We start from the raw sequence: 15,480 nt of genomic DNA, 5'->3' as shown, positions 1-15,480 counted from the left end.
TGGTGCACTCGCTCCCCCTCCCCCAGAGTTCCGCAAGATGAATCTTCATGTTGTTACTAAGGGTTCTCTAAATACCCTGGCTGTCTTACCAGATCTCATAGCTGGTATAAAGACTATTCAATGTTATGACTCTGAAGTCCATAAGATTAAACGCCATCTAGCAGAAGGAAAGCCCTTATTCTTCACTATCGCCGATGATGGCGCCTTGTACTTCAAAGGCCGCCTAGTGGTACCATGTTCGAAGAAAAACCTGGATAAGACTAAAAGGGTTATGAAAGAAGCTCATGATACGCCTCTGTCCATCCCTCCTGGTAGTACAAAGATGTACTAGGATATTCATCAAAGATTCTGGTGGTCTAATATGAAGCAGGACATTGCTCGTTATGTTGCTGAGTGTGAAGTTTGCCGCCATATCAAAGCAGAGCATCAAAGGCCTGCTGGAACTCTACAACCTATCTCTATTCCTGAATGGAAATGGGACCATGTTGAAATGGACTTCGTCACTAGATTTCCCAAATCGCAGAAAGGTAATGATGCTATTCTTGTCGTCATTGACCGGCTTTCTAAAGTTGCACATTTTCTGGCGGTCAAAGAGACAACCACTGCTAGTCAGCTTGCTACTCTCTACATGTCCAGAATTGTTTCACTTCACGGTATTCCACTGGTTATCAGTTCGGACCGTGGCAGCTTATTCACTTCAAGATTTTGGGCAAGTTTCCAAGAAGCTATGGGAACTCATCTGTCGTTCAGTACGGCGTTTCATCCTCAGTCGCAAGGACAGGTTGAACGTGTCAACCAAGTTCTCGAAGACATGCTTCGAGCTTGTGTAATTTCCTTCGGCAAGAAATAGGAGGAATCTCTTTCATATGCCGAGTTCTCTTATAATAATAGCTATCAAGCTAGTCTGAAGATGTCCCCCTTCGAAGTGCTATATGGACGAAAGTGTCGAACCCCTCTGAACTGGTCAGAAACTGGGGAAGGTCCACTCTGCGGTCCAGATATTATCCAACAAGCCGAAGAACAAGTTCGCATTATTCGCGAGAATCTCAAGACTGCTCAGTCACGTCAGAAAAGTCAGTATGACCGTCATCACCAAGACTTGGTCTATCAACCTGGCGAAAAGGCTTATCTTCGAGTTACACCAATGAAGGGTTCTCACCGCTTCGGGATCAAGGGCAAGCTAGCTCCTCGCTATATCGGTCCCTTCACTATTGTTGAAAGGGGTGGAAAAGTGGCATATCAACTTGAGCTTCCGCCGAACCTTTCCCAGGTTCACGATGTGTTCCACGTGTCACAACTCCGCCGTTGCTTCAAGGATCCAATCCAAGTAGTGGATCATGAAGTGCTCGAATTGCAACAGGACCTCTCCTATAAAGAGCATCCGGTCCGCATTCTCGACCGAGCTGAACGCCGCACACGTCAGAAGGCGATCAAGTTCCTCAAGGTCCAGTGGTCGAATCACTCTGAAGACGAAGCCACTTGGGAACGCGAGGACCGCCTGCGTGATGAATACCCTGCACTGTTTCCTTCTACCTCCTAAATCTCGGGACAAGATTTCTTGTAGTGGAGGAGATTTGTAACGCCCGGATAATCGTGCTACAGTAATACAATGCTAGTCATGCCACGTCACCACGGTTACTGTTGATAATCTACCGTTAGTTCAAAACCGAGTCAAATTCAAATTTAAAATAAGGTTAAGTTATAAAAGTTTTCAAAAGTTAAAACAAAAATGTTCGAGCCGTGACATAATTTGATATTTAATTATGGTGTAATAAACACATTTTTGTAAAGTGCCTAAGTATTTTAAAATGGATTAAAGCAGAAAAGGAAATAAAAGAAAGAAAGAAAATACAAAAGGGGAAAAACAAACAGAAAAAAAAAGAGGAAGCCCCCCCCCTCAACTGGGCCGACTGGCCCAGCTAGCCACCGCGCCCCCACTTGGGCCTCTACCCACCGGGCCTCCAGGCCGGCCCACCCCGCCACTCTCCCCCACTCTCCCCCCACTCTCCCCCACTCTCCCCTTATCCCCCCACTCTCCCCCACAACCTAGCGACACCCCCCACTCTCCAAAATATCTCCCCCCTCTCCCCCGACTGGATCAGGATCAAGGGAGGAGACCACCGACACCGCGCCACGAGCCCGACGACCCCGCCGCCTAGACCTCGCCGGCGCCTCTTCCCCGCCGGCCTGCTTCTCCTCTCCGTCCACGTCGTCCTCGTCCTCTTCCCCACGTCGCTCCCCGCGCCCCACTGCCTTTGCCCTGTGAATCCTGGTGAGGACCCCCGCCGCTGCTCCCGCTTGCCCCGCCTACGCGCCGTTCACGCACGCGCCCGCGCTCACCGCGGCTCTCGCCCGCGCCTCGCTCGCCCAGTTGCAGCCGCCGCGCTCGCCCTGCAAGCCCCGCCCCTGCTCGCCGCTGTGCACCCCTCCTCCCACTTTTGCCTCTGCCGCGCCTCCTTTCCCCAGCCGCCGCCCTCAGCACCTGCCTCCGTTCGCGCCCCCCGGGCTCTGCCCACCCGCGGCGCCCGGCGACCTCGCCTCGCACTCTGGCTGTGGGTTCGTCCGCATGTGCACGATGCCCGCGCCCGGCGCGTGGCTGCGCCCCTCCTCCTCAATGAGCCACTGCGCCCGCTGTGCTGCTCTCCCCTGCGCGCCCGTGCTGCAGCCCCCCTTGATGCCCCCCTTGATGCCGCCAGCCACCCAGCTCGCTGCACCCACGCGCGTCCGCACAGCCCCTCCGCCCTGCGTTCGCCGTCGCCCGTCCGGCCGCCGATGCTGCTCCGCCTACGCCCAAAGCGCGCCCGCATCGTCCTTCGTCCCGCTCGAACCCACTACCCCATTGCCGCCTCGCTCCACCGTGGCTGCAGCCACCTCTGGCGACGCGCCGTCGCCCTCTTGGGCCTCATACGGGTCGGGCGCCTGTAGCGCCCCAGCAACCGTACCCGCCCCGATAGGCCTCTGTGCCACTGGACAATGGCGCCCACGCCCCTGAGAACGAAAAAAAGAAATAATAAATAAAATTATTAATTAATTAAAGGATTAATTAATTTTGATTAATTAAACTAAAACAACTAGTTAATCCTAGTTAATTAACCTAAACCCTAATTAGGCTAAGCAGAGAATGACAGGTGGGTCCCACTGGACCCACGCGTCAGTTTGACCCAGTCAACCCCTGTTGACTGCTGATGTCAGCATGACATCATGCTGATGTCATAAATCCATTTTCGAAATTAAATTAAATAATTAATTAAATTCCAGAAATTAATAAAATCTTTTGAAAATCACATCTTTTAATCCGTAACTCGGATTAAAATATTTTCAACATGAAAGTTGCTCAGAACGATGAAACAAACCCGGATACGCAGCCCGTTCATCCGCCACGCATCCCTAACCTATCGAACTTGCAACTTTCCTCCTCCGGCTCCTTTGCCCGAAAACACGAAACACCGGGAATACTTTCCCGAATGTTTTCCCCCTTCACTGGTACCACCTCGTACCGCGTTAGGGCACCCCTAGCACCGATACTTGTCATGTCATGCATCGCTATGCATCTGTTTGCTTAATATTTATTGTTTCTTCCCCCTCTTCTCTCGCTAGACACCGCTGCTGCTACCCAGTATGACTACGGTGTTGACGACCCCTCTCTCTTGCCAGAGCAACCAGTCAAGCCCCCTCCCCCTTGATCACCAGATATCACCTACTCTTCTCTATACTTCTTGCATTAGAGTAGTGTAGCATGTTACTGCTTTCTGTTAATCCTATCCTGATGCATAGCCTGTCCTTGCTACTACTGTTGTTACCTTTACCTACAATCCTAATGCTTAGTATAGGATGCTAGTTTATCATCAGTGGCCCTACATTCTTGTCCGTCTGCCATGCTATACTATCGGGCCGTGATCACTCGGGAGGTGATCACGGGTATATACTATATACTTTATTCATGATACATGTGGTGACTAAAGTCGGGTCGGCTCGTGGAGCACCCGCGAGTGATTCACAGATTGGGGGCTGAAAGGACCTTTGTCCCAACGGCCCTCTGTGTGGATCTTTGTGGCGAAGCGACAGGGCAGGTTGAGACCACCTAGGAGAGAGGTGGGCCTGGCCCTGGTCGGTGTTCGCGGTTATTTCAAGATAACACGTTTAACGAGATCTTGGTATTTGACGTGAGTGTGGCCACTGGCCTATACGCACTAACCATTTACGTGGGGACAACTATGGGCACTCGACGTCGCGGTATCAGCCGAAGCCTTCACGATGCCAGCAACTGAGCGGTGCACGCCGGGTTGGACCGCGTAACGCAACTTCCTTTGTAATGGAGGTTGCTAGGTCTTCTCTCCAGCCGCCCACGCAACATGCAGGTGTGCAATGGGCGATGGGCCCGGACCCTGCGCCATAGGATTTAGACCGGCGTGCTGACCTCTCTGTTGTGCCTAGGTAGGGCTGCGACGTGTTGATCTTCCGAGGCCAGGCATGACCCAGGAAAGTGTGTCCCGCCAAATGGGATCAAGCGTGTTGGGTTATGTGGTGCACCCCTGCAGGGAAGTTGATCTATTCGAATAGTCGTGTCCCTCCGTAAAAGGACGACCCAGAGTTGCACCTTGACCTTATGACAACTAGAACCAGATACTTAATAAAACACACCCTTCCAAGTGCCAGATACAACCGGTGATCGCTCTCTCATAGGGCAACGAGGGGAGGATCATCGGTTAGGATTATGCTATGCGATGTTACTTGGTGAACTTACCATCTACTCTCTTCTCCTGCTGCAAGATGGAGGTTACCAGAAGCGTAGTCTTCGACACGACTAGTTATCCCCCTTTTATTTCGGCTTTCTGCAGTTCAGTCCACATATGATACCCTTATTCCATTTGATACCAACGCATACATATGTAGTGCAGCTCCTTGCTTGCGAGTACTTTGGATGAGTACTCATGGTTGCTTTGCTCCCTATTTTCCCCCTTTCTATACTCGATTGTTGCGATCAGACGTTGGAGCCCAGGAGCCAGACGCCACCGTGGACGACGACTACTACTACTCGGGAGGTGCCTACTACTACGTGCAGCCCGCTAACGACGACCAAGAGTAGTTTAGGAGGATCCCAGGCAGGAGGCATGCGCCTCTTTCGATCTGTATCCCAGTTTGTGCTAGCCTTCTTAAGGCAAACTTGTTTACTTATGTCTGTACTCAGATGTTGTTGCTTCCGCTGACTCATCTATGATCGAGCTCTTGTATTCGAGCCTTCGAGGCCCCTGGCTTGTAATATGATGCTTGTATGACTTATTTTTATTTGTAGAGTTGTGTTGTTATATCTAGCCGTGAGTCCCTAATCTTGGTTGTACACGTTTGCATGTATGATTAGTGTACGATTGAATTGGGGACGTCACAAAACCATGGTAAACTTGTATCCGTAGTTGAGCGAGAGTAAGTAGTATAGGGCATTATCCATTATCAGGCAACGGTTGTAATATTAGTAAGAATGTACAACCGTCTTTGTAGCGGACCTGGGAGTAGGAAGCATAAGGGATGAAGCCGGGGGTAACATGTTGGATGCGATCATTCCCGCACTAAAGCACCGGATCCCATCAGAACTCCAAAGTTAAGCGTGCTTGGACGAGATTAGTACTAGGAAGGGTGATACGTCTCCAACGTATCTATAATTTTTGATTGCTCCATGCTATATTATCTACCATTTTGGATGTTTATGGGCTTTATTATACACTTTTATATCATTTTTGGGACTAACCTATTAACCCAGTGCCCAGTGCCAGTTTCTGTTTTTACCCTGTTTTAGGGTTTCGAAGAAAAGGAAAATCAAACGGAGTCCAATTAACCTGAAACTTCACGAAACTCATTTTTGGAAGGAAAGAAGCCCAAAAGACTTGGAGTGCACGTTGGGGATCCGTGAGGAGGTCACGAGGCAGGGGGCGCGCCCACCACCCTGGGCGCTCCCTCCACCCTCGTGAGCCCCTCGTGGCCCCCCTGACATACTTCTTCCGCCTATATATCTCCATATACCCTAAAAACATCTGTGGGCACAATAGATCGGGAGTTCCGCCGCCAGAAGCCTCCGTAGCCACCGAAAGCCAATCTACACCCGTTCTGGCACCCTGCCGGAGGGGGCAATCCTTCTCTGGTGGCCATCTTCATCATCCCGGTGCTCTCCATGACGAGGAGGGAGTAGTTCTCCCTCGGGGCTGAGGGTATGTACCAGTAGCTATGTGTTTGATCTCTCTCTCTCTCTCTCGTGTTCTTGAGGTGATAATATCTTGATGTATCGCGAGCTTTGCTATTATATTTGGATCCTATGATGTTTCTTCCCCCTCTACTCTCTTGTAATGGATTGAGTTTCCCCTTTGAAGTTATCTTATCGGATTGAGTCTTTAAAGATTTGAGAACACAGGATGTATGTCTTGCCATGCGTATCTGTGGTGACAATGGGATACCAGGTGATTCACTTGATGTATGTTTTGGTGACCAACTTGTGGGTTCCACCCATGAAACTATGCATAGGGGTTGGCTCACGTTTTCGTCGTGATTCTCCGGTAGAAAGTTTGGGGCACTCTTTGAGGTTCTATGTGTTGGTTGAATAGATGAATCTGAGATTGTGTGATGCATATCGTATAATCATACCCACGGATACTTGAGGTGACATTGGAGTATCTAGGTGACATTAGGGTTTTGGTTGATTTTGTGTCTTAAGGTGTTATTCTAGTATGAACTCTAGGGTTGTTTGTGACACTTATAGGAATAGCCCAACGGATTGATTGGAAAGAATAACTTTGAGGTGGTTTCGTACGCTACCATAATCTCTTTGTTCGTTCTCCGCTATTAGTGACTTTGGAGTGACTCTTTGTTGCATGTTGAGGGATAGTTATGTGATCCAATTATGTTATTATTGTTGAGAGGACTTGCACTAGTGAAAGTATGAACCCTAGGCCTTGTTTCCTAGCATTGCAATACCGTTTACGCTCTCTTTTATTATTAGTTACCTTGCTGTTTTTTATAATTTCAGATTACAAATACCATTATCTACCATCCATATTGCACTTGTATCATCATCTCTTCGCCGAACTAGTGCACCTATACAATTTACCATTGTATTGGGTGTGTTGGGGACACAAGAGACTCTTTGTTATTTGGTTGCAGGGTTGCTTGAGAGAGACCATGTTCATCCTACGCCTCCTACGAATTGATAAACCTTAGGTCATCCACTTGAGGGAAATTTGCTACTGTCCTACAAACCTCTGCACTTGGAGGCCCAACAACGTCTACATGAAGAAGGTTGTGTAGTAAACATCAATGGGTGACCTCCTGAGAAGTCCTCGTGTTGCATTCCCTTTTTAATTAATTTCTTGTGCCTCGTGAGAAACAGAAGGCACATGCATGATATATATTAACCCCGTTATCTTATTTTTGACATTTGCGATATGTTTTAGCTCGCAGCTCATTACTCATGCGTCTAGGGGGAGTTGGGGCGCGAAAAGCACATTCTGAGAGGGGTGTAAAATAAGTGTTGCTGCGGTATAGAGGGAGGGGTGGAAATCGTGGTAAACTCGTATTCATACTTGAGCGAGAGAGTAAGTAGTATATGGCATTATCCATTATTAGGCGACGGTTGTAATGGTAGTAAGTATGTACAATCGTCTTTGTAGCAGACCTGGGAGTGGGAAGCATAAGCGATGAAGCCAGGGGTAACATGTCAGATGCGATCATACCAGCACTGAAGCACTGGATCCCATCAGAACTCCGAAGTTAGTGTTCTTGTGCGAGAGTAGTACTAGGACGAGTGACCTCCTAGGAAGTCCTCGTGTGTTGCATTCCCTTTTTAATTATTATTTTTCGCCTCATGAGAAACAGAACGCACGTGCGCGATATATATTAACCCCGTTATCTTATTTTTTTTACATTTACATTATGTTTTAGCTCGCATCTCATTACTCACGCGTCTAGGGGAAGTTGGGGCACGAAAAGTGCGTTTTGAAAGGGGTGTAAAATACGTGTTGCTGCGGTATAGAGGGAGGGGTGGAAACCGTGGTAAACTCGTCTCCGTAGTTGAGCGAGAGAGTAAGTAGTATATGGAATTATCCATTATTAGGCGAAGGCTGTAATGGTAGTAAGAATGTACAGTCGCCTTTGTATCGGACCTGGGAGTGGGAAGCATAAGGGATGAAGCCGGGGGTAACATGTCGGATGCAATCATACCAGCACTAAAGCACCGGATCCCATCAGAACTCTGAAGTTAAGCGTGTTTGGGGGAGAGTAGTACTAGGATGGGTGACCTCCTGTAACATCCCAATTTTTAGGATGTTATTAGGTCATTCATATGCATATCATATTTTTATTGCATTATTTGTTTTTCTGGAATATTCGAATCATTATGCAACTCAAGGCAAGTTATTGGAGTGGAGATAACATGACTTCTCCCCTGTTTAAAAATGTTCATAATGTGCAGAATATTATTTTTAGTTCATTTGATATGTTCTGGTATTTTTTTTGCAATCTCCAAAATATTTTATTTGCGTGTTATTTTACTGTTTGTGTGGCCTTTTGCATCAAAATGAATTTCTAAAATTGCATTAGGTGAGGAACTAGTGTTCCTGTAGTTTATATTAGTAGTATACATTTTACTGTGTGTGCTAGCGAGCTCGATCCAGGGACTAGCACGGTAAGGACAGAGACTCAAATCCTTCGAGGTTTGGTCGTTACAGATGGTATCAGAGGAGTGTGTTGACTGTAGGATGTGGCCCTAGGAAATGGATTAGAAAAGCCATAGGAGTGAAAATTATTTTATCAGCTAGTTATACTTCTTTCTGTTTCTTAGTTAACCCCCTCAAGTATCTTGAACAGTTGACTATGAACTAGTGCTGAGACCACCATTCATGCTTGTTTTATATTGCAACATTATCGTGTTAGCGTATCTGATTATGCCCACTCGCGTGGTATGGAGATACTAGATTGTTTGCTTGATTGGTAGTTGTTTGTTAAATTGCTTAGTGTCGAAATTATTCGACTATATATATATAATATTATTATATTGTTTGTTTTTTGTTGTTTGATGTTTGTTTGTTGGTGTTATTCATTGTTGTGTTTTGATGGCTTGATCATATTATGCATATGGGTAGAATATATTTATATATACATAGCTTTTGGCCCTATTATATCTATAACTCATCTATGCTTGCCCACCAGATGCCGCCGAGGCGTGATACTAGACGCAATACTGCAGCAGGAGACAAAAATGGCAATGGAGTACCACCATACATACAACAGGTTATTGCGGGACATGCCCAGTTGATCCAGTTGCTTACTCAGAACCAGAACAACAACAATAACAACAACAATCCGCCGCCACCGCCACCTGTGGATATGCTTACCAGGTTCTTGAGGTTGAATCCATAGAGGTTCTCCAGTTCCCCTGAACCTATTCTGGCTGATGATTGGCTCCATGCAGTCAATAGGAACCTGGAGACGGTTGGATGCACAGATGCAGAGAGGGTGAGGTTTGCCTCACATTTGCTGGAGGGTCCTGCTGCAGCTTGGTGGGACAACTACTTGGTCACTTATCGCATTGCTACTATCACATGGCCTCAGTTTCAGGATGCTTTTCGTGTTGCACATTTGTCTGCTGGTGCTATGAGTTTGAAAAAGGAGTTTCGCAGTTTGCGCCAAGGAGGTCGCACAGTTAATGCGTATGTGGAGGAATTTAATAATCTTGAACGCTATGCTCCTAATGATGTTAACACTGATGCAGCTAGATAGGAGAAATTCTTGGAGGGCCTAAATGATGACTTGAGCCTTCAGTTGACAGTGGCCACTTTTAGGAATTGTCAGGATTTGGTTGATAAGGCTATTGTGCTGGAGGGAAAGCAACAGGCCATAGAGAATCACAATAGGAAGTACAACAATAATAACAGGTATAATTCAGGACCACAGCAGAAGCCACGCACATCATATCGTGGTAATGGAGGTAATGGGCATAATCATCATGGAGGAAATGGCCACAACCATAATGGACACCATCATCACAATGGGGACAAGAGTAACAATGGCAATGGTAGAGGTAATGGTAATGGTAATGGAGGGAATAATAACCAGAGCCACCAGAGTATGCCTATGCAGAGGGATATTAGCCAGGTTCAATGCTATAAGTGTAGGAAGATGGGCCACTACTCCAATGCTTGTCCAGGGAACAATAACGGTAATGGGGATTCAGGAGTCAGCAAGCCAAACTCCTTCCAAAAGGGTCATGTCAACCATGTTAATGTTGAGGAGGTCTATAATGAACCTGATGCAGTGATTGGTAAGTTCTTGATTAACTCAGTACCTGCGCTTGTTCTTTTTGATACTAGTGCATCGCATTCATTTATTTCGAGGGTATTTGTTGATAAACATGGATTGCCAACCAAAACACTTAGTATGCCTATTAGAGTGAGTTCCCCAGGAGCTGAGATGATAGCAGGTGTTGGTTGTAATAAGTTGACTTTGTCTATTGGGAAGCATGAGTTTCCTACAGATTTGATTATATTGAAGTCACAATGTCTAGATATTATTTTGGGTATGGATTGGTTGCAGTTATATAAATGTCGTATTGATTGTGCCAGTCGATCTATTACTCTTAGTGCACCAAGAGGAAGAGGATCAAATATGTATGTAAGTATAAGCATAATCAGGTGCACGTGAACTCTCTTAAGGGGGTAGCCTGGAAGAGGTGCCAGTTGTGAGGGATTATCCAGATGTGTTTCCAGTGGAGTTGCCAAGTATGCCACCAGATAGAGATATTGAGTTTCTTCTTGATTTAATACCGGGCATTGGACCTATTGCAAAGAGACCGTATAGAATGCCTCCTCAAGAGTTGGAAGAATTGAAGAAGCAGATAAGAGAATTGCAGGCACAAGGATTTGTTCGCCCAAGTTCATCACCTTGGGGAGCTCCAGTTTTGTTTGTGGAGAAGAAGGATGGGACCTTGAGGATGTGTGTTGATTATCGTTCTTTGAATGAGGTAACCATTAAGAATAAATATCCTTTGCCTATGATAAATGATCTGTTTGACCAGTTGGAGGGAGCTACTGTGTTTTCTAAGATTGATCTTCGTTCTGGTTATCATCAATTGAAGATTCGTGAGCAAGATATTCCAAAGACCGCTTTTACTACGAGGTTTGTAACATCCCAATTTTCGTAAATTAGGATGTTATTAGGTCATTCATATGCATATCATATTTTTATTGCATTATTTGTTTTTCTGCAATATTCGAATCATTATGCAACTCAAGGCAAGTTATTGGAGTGGAGATAACATGACTTCTCCCCTGTTAAAAATGTTCATAATGTGCAGAATATTATTTTCAGTTCATTTGATATGTTCTGGTAATTTTTTTGCAATCACCAAAATATTTTATTTGCGTGTTATTTTACTGTTTGTGTGGCCTTTTGCATCAAAATGAATTTCTAAAATTGCATTAGGTGAGGAACTAGTGTTCCTGTAGTTTATATTACTAGTACACATTTTACCGTGTGTGCTAGCGAGCTGGATCTAGGGACTAGCATGGTAAGCACAAAGACTCAAATCCTTCGAGGTTTGGTCGTTACACCTCCTGGGAAGTCCTTGTGTTGCATTCCCTTTATAATTATTTTTTTGCGCCCCATGAGAAACAAAACATAATTATTTTTTTGCGCCTCGTGAGAAACAGAACGTAATTATTTTTTTGCGCCTCGTGAGAAACAGAACGCACGTGTGTGATACATATTTACCCCGTTATCTTATTTTTGATGTTTGCGATATGTTTTAGCTCGCAGCTCATTACTCACGCGTCTAGGGGGAGTTGGGGTGCGAAAAGCGTGTTCCGAAAGGGGTGTAAAATACGTGTTGCTGCGGTATAGAGGGAGGGTGGAAACCGTGGTAAACTTGTCACTGTAGTTGAGCGAGAGAGTAAGTAGTATAGGGCATTATCCATTATTAGGCAACAGTTGTAATGGTACTAAGAATGTACAACCATCTTTGTAGCATACCTGGGAGTGGGAAGCATAAGCGATGAAGCCGGGGGTAACATGTCAGATTCGATCATACCAGCACTGGAGCACTGGATCCCATCAGAACTCCGAAGTTAGCGTTCTCGGGCGAGAATAGTACTAGGACGGGTGACCTCCTAGGAAGTCCTCGTGTGTTGCATTCCCTTTTTAATTATTATTTTTCGCTCATGACAAACAGAACGCACGTGCGCGATATATATTAACCCCGTTATCTTTATTTTTACGTTTGCGTTATGTTTTAGCTCGCATCTCATTTCTCAATTGTCTAGGGGAAGTTGGGGCGCGAAAAGTGTGTTCTAAAAGGGGTGTAAAATACGTGTTGCTGTGGTATAGAGGGAGGGGTGGAAACCATGGTAAACTCGTCTCCGTAGTTCAGTGAGAGAGTAAGTAGTATTTGGAATTATCCATTATTAGGCGAAGGTTGTAATAGTAGTAAGAATGTACAGCCGTCTTTGTAGCAGAACTGGGAGTGAGAAGCATAAGCGATGAAGCCGATGGTAACATGTCAGATGCGACCATACCAGTACTGAAGCACTAGATCCCGTCAGAACTGTGAAGATAGCGTTTTGGGCGAGAGTAGTACTAGGACGGGTGACCTCCTAGGAAGTCCTCGTGTGTTGCATTCCCTTTTTAATTATTTTTTTGTGCCTCGTGAGAAACAGAACGCAATTATTTTTTGCGCCTCGTCAGAAACAGAACGCACGTGCGTGATATATATTAACCCCGTTATCTTATTTTTGATGTTTGCTGTATGTTTTAGCTCGCAGCTCATTACTCACGCATCTAGGGGGGTTGGGGTGCAAAAAGCGCGTTCTGAAAGGGGTGTAAAATACGTGTTGCTGCGGTATAGAGGGAGGGGTGGAAACCATGGTAAACTTGTCTCCGTAGTTGAGCGAGAGAGTAAGTAGTATAGGGCATTATCCATTATTAGGCAACGGTTGTAATGGTAGTAAGAATGTACAGCCATCTTTGTAGCGGACCTGGGAGTGGGAAGCATAAGGGATGAAGCCGGGGGTAATATGTCGGATGCGATCATACTAGCACTAAAGCACCGGATCCCATCAGAACTCCGAAGGGAAGTCCTTGTGTTGCATTCCCTTTTTATTTATGATGATGCACCTCCTGAGAAACCGAACGCACGTGCACAATATATATTAACACGGTTATCTTATTTTGGACGTTTGCGATATGTTCCACCTCGCAGTTCATTACTCACGCATCTAGGGGGAGTTGGGGCGCGAAAAACGCTTTCTGAAAGGGGTGTAAAATATGTTTTGCTGCGGTATAGAGAGAGGGATGGAAACCGTGGTAAACTCGCCTCCGTAGTTGAGCGAGAGACTAAGTAGTATAGGGCATTATCCATTATTAGGAAACGGTTGTAATGGTAGTAAGAATGTACAACCGTCTTTGTAACGGACCTGGGAGTGGGAAGCATAAGGGATGAAGCAGGGGGGTAACATGCCGGATGCGATCATAACAGCACTAAAGCACCGGATTCCATCAGAACTCTGAAGTTAAGCATGCTTGGGTGAGAGTAGTACTAGGATGGGTGACCTCGTGGGAAATCCTCATGTTGCATTCCCTTTTTAATTATTTTCTTGTGCCTCATGAGAAACAGAACGCCGTGCACGATATATATTAACCCCGTTATCTTATTTTTGATGTTTGCGATATGTTCTACCTCGCAGTTCATTACTCACGCATCTAGGGGTAGTTGGGGCGCGAAAAATGCTTTCTGAAAGGGGTGTAAAATATGTGTTGCTGCGGTATAGAGCGAGGGATGGAAACCGTGGTAAACTCGCCTCCGTAGTTGAGCGAGAGACTAAGTAGTATAGGGCATTATCGATTATTAGGAAATGGTTGTAATGGTAGTAAGAATGTACAACCGTCTTTGTAGCGGACCTGGGAGTGGGAAACATAAGGGATGAAGCAGGGGGTAACATGCCGGATGCGATCATACTAGCACTAAAGCACCGGTTTCCATCAGAACTCTGAAGTTAAGCATGCTTGGGTGAGAGTAGTACTAGGATGGGTGACCTCGTGGGAAATCCTCGTGTTGCATTCCCTTTTTAATTATTTTCTTGTGCCTCGTGAGAAACAGAACGCCGTGCACGATATATATTAACCCCGTTATCTTATTTTTGATGTTTGCGATTTTTTAGCTCGCAGCTCATTACTCATCCGTCTAGGGGAGTTGGGGCGCGAAAAGCACGTTCCGAAAGGGGTGTAAAATACGTGTTGCCGATGTATAGAGGGAGGGGTGGAAACCGTGGTAAACTCGTCTCTGTAGTTCAGCAAGAGAGTAAGTAGTATAGGGCATTATCCATTATTAGGCAACAGTTGTAATGGTAGTAAGAATGTACATCCATCTTTGTAGCAGACCTTGGAGTGGGAAGCATAAGCGATGAAGCCGGTGGTAACATGTCAGATTCGATCATACCAGCACTGGAGCACTGGATCCCATCAGAACTTCAAAGTTAGCGTTCTTGGGCGAGATGGTACTAGGACGGGTGACCTCCTAGGAAGTCCTCGTGTGTTGCATTCCCTTTTTAATTATTATTTTTCACCTCATGAGAAACAGAACGCACGTGCGCGATATATATTAACCCCGTTATCTTTATTTTTACGTTTGCGTTATGTTTTAGCTCGCATCTCATTTCTCATGCGTCTAGGAGAAGTTGGGGCGCGAAAAGTGTGTTCTAAAAGGGGTGTAAAATACGTGTTGCTGCGGTATAGAGGGAGGGGTGGAAACCGTGGTAAACTCGTCTCCGTAGTTGAGCCAGAGAGTAAGTAGTATATGGAATTATTCATTATTAGGCGAAGGTTGTAATAGTAGTAAGAATGTACAGCCGTCTTTGAAGCAGACCTCGGAGTGGGAAGCATAAGCGATGAAGCCGGTGGTAACATGTCAGATGCGATCATACCAGTACTGAAGCACTAGATCCCATCAGAACTGCGAAGATAGCGTTTTGGGAGAGAGTAGTACTAGGACGGGTGGCCTCCTAGGAAGTCCTCGTGTGTTGCATTCCCTTTTTAATTATTTTTTTGTGCCTCGTGAGAAACAGAACACAATTATTTTGCGCCTCATCAGAAACAGAACGCACGTGCGTGATATATATTAAACCCGTTATCTTATTTTTGATGTTTGTTGTATGTTTTAGCTCGCAGCTCATTACTCACGCATCTAGGGGGGTTGGGGTGCAAAAAGCGCGTTCTGAAAGGGGTGTAAAATACGTGTTGCTGCGGTATATAGGGAGGGGTGGAAACCGTGGTAAACTTGTCTCCGTAGTTGAGCGAGAGAGTAAGTAGTATAGGGCATTAACCATTATTAGGCAACGGTTGTAATGGTAGTAAGAATGTACAGCCATCTTTGTAGCGGACCTGGGAGTGGGAAGCATAAGGGATGAAGCCGGGCGTAATATGTCCGATGCGATCATGCCAGCACTAAAGCAC

General features: G+C 45.9%; 2 non-coding genes and 5 pseudogenes across 2 annotated transcripts; all 7 read left to right on the top strand.

Moving 5' to 3' along the window:
• Positions 1-7,701: 7,701 nt before the first annotated feature.
• Positions 7,702-7,821, top strand: LOC123109059 (uncharacterized; annotated as a pseudogene).
• A 367-nt stretch (positions 7,822-8,188) lies between these two features.
• Positions 8,189-8,309, top strand: LOC123109069 (uncharacterized; annotated as a pseudogene).
• Positions 8,310-12,050: 3,741 nt separating this feature from the next.
• LOC123109057 (uncharacterized) lies at positions 12,051-12,170 on the top strand (annotated as a pseudogene).
• Positions 12,171-12,534: 364 nt separating this feature from the next.
• On the top strand, positions 12,535-12,653 carry LOC123109072 (uncharacterized; annotated as a pseudogene).
• Positions 12,654-13,490: 837 nt separating this feature from the next.
• LOC123108894 (5S ribosomal RNA) lies at positions 13,491-13,609 on the top strand. The gene has a single exon (XR_006452238.1). It is a non-coding gene; the product is annotated as a 5S ribosomal RNA (ribosomal RNA).
• Positions 13,610-13,973: 364 nt separating this feature from the next.
• On the top strand, positions 13,974-14,092 carry LOC123108961 (5S ribosomal RNA). Its single transcript, XR_006452304.1, has one exon. It is a non-coding gene; the product is annotated as a 5S ribosomal RNA (ribosomal RNA).
• A 361-nt stretch (positions 14,093-14,453) lies between these two features.
• On the top strand, positions 14,454-14,572 carry LOC123109071 (uncharacterized; annotated as a pseudogene).
• Positions 14,573-15,480: the final 908 nt, after the last annotated feature.

The sequence above is a fragment of the Triticum aestivum genome, chromosome 5A (genome assembly GCF_018294505.1).
Source record: "Triticum aestivum cultivar Chinese Spring chromosome 5A, IWGSC CS RefSeq v2.1, whole genome shotgun sequence".
Lineage (NCBI taxonomy): Eukaryota > Viridiplantae > Streptophyta > Magnoliopsida > Poales > Poaceae > Triticum > Triticum aestivum.
Note: the sequence above shows the minus strand (reverse complement) of the source record. Positions and strands in the feature narration are given on the sequence as shown.